At 38.7% G+C, this 6,034-nt stretch overlaps 1 pseudogene; it reads left to right on the forward strand.

The window, feature by feature from the left end:
* The window catches only part of LOC133256209 (TIR domain-containing adapter molecule 2-like), a 134,713-nt pseudogene extending 133,142 nt beyond the window's left edge, over nucleotides 1–1,571 (forward strand).
* The last annotated feature ends 4,463 nt before the right edge of the window (nucleotides 1,572–6,034 follow it).

The raw sequence follows: 6,034 nt of genomic DNA on the forward strand, positions 1-6,034 counted from the left end.
GAGGATGAGATGGCTGGATGGCATCACCGACTCAATGGACATGGTTTGTGTGAACTTCAGGATTTGGTGATGGACAGGGAGGCCTGGCATTCTGCGGTTCATGAGGTTGTAAAGAGTTGGACAAGACTGAACTGAACTGAATTGAACAAAATGTATGAGCACTGGGTAGAAATTGTATTGAAGGGATTTAAACAAGCAAAGGATTTTGGTAAGATGACCATATATAGTCTGGAAGTTTATATTTTATTATTTCATGTCTTGTTGTAAATGAACACATATATGGATAACTTTCCTGAAGTAAAACAAATTACATGCGTAAAAGCTCCTGTGGGTTTGATCTATAACCATTAGTTCCCTGGAAAACTCAGTAAACTGCAAGGCATGAGTGACTACAATTTTGGGTCATGTTCAATTTAAACACACTCCCATACTCTATAACACATTTGCAACATCAAAGGATAGGAAGCAGGAGAGATAATCAAATGTAATACTTGAATAGCCAAGTTCAAATCCTTTTACCATTTACTACTTATAAGCATTTAGGAAGCCCCTGCCAGGTACTAATTTTTACATTAAACCTTTCCTCTGCTATCCTATTTTATCCTTTTAACAACCTTACAGGATGGCTACACTTTGAGCACTTATTTAACAAAGAAAGTTAAGAACCCAAGTCAGAGTCAGCAGCTGAACTTTAAATAAGTCATTTGTTCCTGTGAAATTTAATTTTGTATTTATAAAGCAAATATTTTTATTATAGCTTGGTAGTTTGTTGTTTTGCTTTGTTTGTTCTGTTTGTTGTGAGACATCATTAAATGAGATGTCAGTGTGAACTTGATGAACTGTTAAATACAGATATCACTATAAAAACTTGCATGAATCCATGAATAGACCCTCTTGATATTTCTCTATAGCTACCTCGGTGGAGAGGTAGAATAAGGTATATTATGATTATGGACTTTTTGAATTTAGGTTGATTTAGAATCATTAGAGAAGGAAATGGCAAGCCACTCCAGTGTTCTTGCCTGGAGAATCCCAGGGACGGGGAGCCTGGTGGGCTGCCGTCTCTGGGGTCGCACAGAGTCAGACACGACCGAAGCGACTTAGCAGCAGCAGAATCATTTATAGTTCTTTGCTATGCCTGCTGGAAAACGACTTCGGCATCAAGCCTGGAATCATCTTTGCTGAGATGCCATGTGGCAGACAGCATTTACAGAACTTAGATGATGCTATCAACAGGTCTGCCTGGACTATCTTACTGTTGACTGAAAACTTCTTAAGGGACACCTGGTGTAAGTTCCAGTTCTATCCAGTTCTATTCGTCCCTCATGAACTCCGTTAACAGGTAGCACAAGTACAACTCCGTCATCCCCATGCAGCCCCTGAACAATCCCCTGCCCCGAGAGAGGACTCCCTTTGCGCTATGAACCATCAACGCCCTGGAGGAAGAAAGTCGTGGCTTTCCTACCCAAGTGGAAAGGATTTTTCAGGAGTCTGTGTACAGGATACAGCAAGCTATATGGAAAGAGACCAGAAATACGGTACAAAGGCAATTTGTTGCCTGAGACAGCACACACGACACATGACAGACTCTTGTTTTGTAAAACAAAGGATTTATCTTCACTTGCGAAAACAAGTTCCTAGGAAAAGTGTCTGGAGAAGGCAATGGCACCCCACCCCAGTACTCTTGCCTGGAAAATCCCATGGAAGGAGGAGCCTGGTGGGCTGCAGTCCATGGGGTCGCTAAGAGTCGGACCTGACTGAGCGACTTCACTTTCACTTTTCACTTTCATGCATTGGAAAAGGAAATGGCAACCCACTCCAGTGTTCTTGACTGGAGAATCCCAGGGACGGGGGAGCCTGGTGGGCTACTGTCTATGGGGATGCACAGAGTCGGACACAACTGAAGCGACTTAGCAGCAGCAGCAGCTATGCTCTGGAAATAATGAAAAGAAGGATTAAAAGGATAAACTGCAATGAGGGCAGATTTCAATATTTAAAAATTAAGCCCATAATGGGATAAGCAATTGTCTCTATATGAGGCCTCACAATTTAAATGCTAAAAGTGTAAAAGCAGAGAATAATATTTACATTTCAAAGCAACAATTAACTAAATCATCCTCAATCTTTAAAATGCCTGAGAAACCTGACCTTATAAAATATAAAAATAAAAATAAACCAATTCTAATAAGAATTGTTATATACTAGTGATAACACACAAATTCATCTTAATTAATATCAAGGAACGATTCACTAGATGTTTACTGAGTCTGTGTTTCATTGAAATAAACTCTTATTTTCATTTCTAGATACATGCATCATTTTGCCAAGCTACTTAGAAAACAAGCTTCCATTTTGTTGTATTTGCATATAAACCAGAAGAGTTATTTGAAGAAGTATTTGAGTATTTAGCTGGCAGTGATCAATAAAATCAATGGGATTTTCCTAATGTTCTTATTGTGTTTTGAAAGATAATTTCACAATTAGAAACTGCTTGTTTATATATTATTAACATATTTTAGGATACCGAGTAGCCTGATGCATTTAGTAAACACTTTCTTATTAGATATGCTGTTTGGTATGTCTGCTGTACCATTCTAGATACTGTTTCTCTCATCCTCAATTTTTGTCTCCTTTCAAGCCTATTCATGGGTTGTATTGTTGTTTAGTCACTAAGTTGTGTCCTACTCTTTGCCCACCAGGCTCCTGTGTCCATGGGATTTTCCAGGCAAGAAAACTTGAGTGAGTAGTCACTTCTTACTCTAGGGAATCTTCCTGGGCCCAGGGATCAAACTCACATCTGTCTCTGCACTGACAAGTGAATTCTTTACCATCACATCACCTGGGAAGCCCTTTTACAAGATTAGGGCAGGTAATATCAAAGAGGGCTTCCCTGATGGCTCAGATGGTAAAAGAAGAGAAATATGGATTGGTGGGGACTGGGCTGCACAGAGGCACATGCCTAGAAAAAAAAAGTCTGCTATATTTCACTCCAGGTTACTGATGTTAGGTGGATCTAAAGGCTTAGTCTTTCCAAAACTATAATCCTTAAGAGAAACTGGACTGCCAGATTGCCTTTAATACAATACCCTTGAATTTTAAATACTAGCAATGAATTCATACATTATAAAAGAATGGTCAGGTCAAATAAGGCACATATGCTTCCCAAATTTGGCCTGAAAATTGCCAGAAAAAGACTTCTGCATCCTCATATGTGGACCCCAGGAAGGCAGGGGTCAAGCTTGTCTGTAAAAGTCATTCAGTAATGTCCGACTCTTTGTGACCCCATGGACTATACAGTCCATGGAATTCTCCAAGCCAGAATACTGGAGTGGGTAAACTTTCCTTTCTCCAGGGGATCTTCCCAACCCAGGACTCGAACCCAGGTCTCCCGCATTGCAGGTGGATTCTTTACCAGCTGAGCTACAAGGGAAGGCTCAAGCTTGCTTACATTTATTATATTTAATATTTTATCTTCTGTGTCAAGCACAATACCTAGTACAGAGCAAGTGTTCAAATTATTTAATGGGAGAATAAATGATGACCCAATAGATGGAAGAGACCAGTATCATACCATCTGGAGAAGTTTCATTATTTATTGACTTAAAGAAAAGCAATATGATATAATAAAAAGCGGACCTATCTAGGAGGAAGGGCATGTGGGTCATGGCTTTAAATCTGCCTACAACCCTGTATGCAGTCTCAGGCAATTACTTTACTTAACTTAGTGTCCACATCTATGAAATGCTGAGATTGGATTATAGTGTTGGTTTTTCAAATGATGCTTCAAGGAGCCTTTAGAATTTTGGAGAGAAATGATTCAAGAGGATTCTGAAGGGATGAGATAGATACCTAACACAGAGAAATTCTTCACGATTTCGAGATTCAAAATAAGATTACATTGACTTTCTGGTATATCATGGCAGAGTACATATAATTATTTTTCTGCTTCTTCCCAGAACTTTAAAATGACAAGAAAAGTACTTTTTAAGGCATAAAAAATATGCAGAACAAGAGGGTAAGGAGCAATACAACAGCAAGAAGAAACTAGATATCAGGGATTTAGCAAACTCAAGCAGGTTTTCTCCTAAGTCAGCTTTCCATTTTTACGCTAAGCATTATAGAAGTATTTGACTCTTTAGACTATGCCCTTGTACAGCTTTTAAAATACATTTTTAAAGAATGCATTAATATATTCTTTGATTAAAATATTGTAAAGATTGTTCTAATGTTAAAAAATTCTAAAGTTCTAATGTTAAAAACTATTGTAAACCCCTTCACTAGAAGAATCCTCTTCTGGTGTTACTGACTGTTCTGTGATTGACCTCTGTACAGCAGGTTGTATGGTACTGAGTTGTGGGTATTGTACATCCCCTCAAGTTCTAACACAGTGTGCTGAATGGGTCCCACCAACAATCTACAGATGCATCCTGTCAGGACCACAGTTTCCTGGAATCTTTGCTCACAAAAGTTAGCCATGGAGTCTGGGGAAAGAAACCTAGCCCCCTCTCTGGTAATGAGTACCATGAAATTTCATGCTCATCACAACCATTGACAAATCTTCCATTTATAAAATGTCTATAAGAATTGGAGACCCAAGTCATTTGTTATAGTTATTCACTAATCGGGGTTTCAGAGCCAAGACAACTAGCATGGCCAAAGAATCATTTCTGATGAGATCAGCAACAGGAAAACTGAAGCCATCTCATTTTTGCAAATATCTAAATGGGGCTCACTCATCAATGTGTTTCAGATTCTTTCACAGCTTCAAATCTAATGGGCTGAGGCTGGGTTTCCTTGAGATAGCATTTCAGTGAAACACTTTCTAATTCATTTTACACAGCTCTTATTAGATTTGTAAGGAGATACACATTGTATAAGCACTCCGTGGTCATTTGAGAGGGGAGTAGTTATGTGACTCATTTAACAGGCAATTACCTGTTTAAAAAAGAGACAAATATCCTGTGTCTGACAGAGGCTATGTCTGTGTGACATGAACCAAATGTTGAGATTGTTAAAAAAAAAAAAACTTCACTGAGGTTGGTTCTGAGCCCTTTTACAGAATTCACTGTTCTTAGACTTAGGTTAAAAATAGATGCTTGATAGAAGTGTTCTGTATCTTGTCATATTGACTGTGGTGATGATTATACAAATCTACACATGATAAAAAATGTATAAGACTACACATACACACTCAGCATGAAGAAGTGGTAAACTATGAATAAATTTGATGGATGTTATCAATGTTGACATCCTAGTTGGGATATTATACTATAGATTTTGAAGACATTACCATTGGGGAAACTGGGTGAAGGGTATAAAGTATCTTTCTGTGATAAAACTGCATGTGAATCCATAATTATTTCAAAATATGAAGCAAAAAAAAGTAACTGTTGCTAACTGCATGTACTGAGCCACCAACTCAGTCTGATGGCTTACCATCATTCCAATTATATGTCCTATGAGATAAGGATGGGCAAGTGAGCTTCACTTAGAAGAGCACCTTCCAAATGTTTTGTGTATTTGACTCAGTGGTAAAGAATCCCCTTGCTAATGCAGGAGATGAGGTTTTGATCCCCAGGTCAGGAAGATCCCCTGAAGAAGGAAATAGCAAGACACTTCAGTATTCTTGCCTGGGAAATCCCAGGGACAGAGGAGTCTGGTGGGCTACAGTCCATAGGGTTACAAAAGAGTTGGACACAATTTAGGGACAAAACAACAAATTTCAGGAAGGTCGTTGCTAGTGGTAGAATTTGGGTTAAGATGTAATTTTCTCTTTCTCCATGTCTCATGCATGACTTGGGACTAGGAATAAAAATATCTGGTATGGCACCCAGCAATTAGTACCTAGGAAAAGTACTATGTTGTAATATACAGGTGGTTTTGTTCAGCTCTGAACCAGATATTAGACAGATGATGACAGGTGATATCTGAAGGAGATATTGGACAGATAGCCCATACTCTAGACCATACTGATGGTCTTTATCCATGCACTTTGCCAAGTAATGTTGGAGACCACCTTATGTGAACAGAGCTT

This window comes from Bos javanicus, chromosome 2, assembly GCF_032452875.1.
Source record: "Bos javanicus breed banteng chromosome 2, ARS-OSU_banteng_1.0, whole genome shotgun sequence".
Taxonomy (NCBI): Eukaryota; Metazoa; Chordata; class Mammalia; order Artiodactyla; family Bovidae; genus Bos; species Bos javanicus.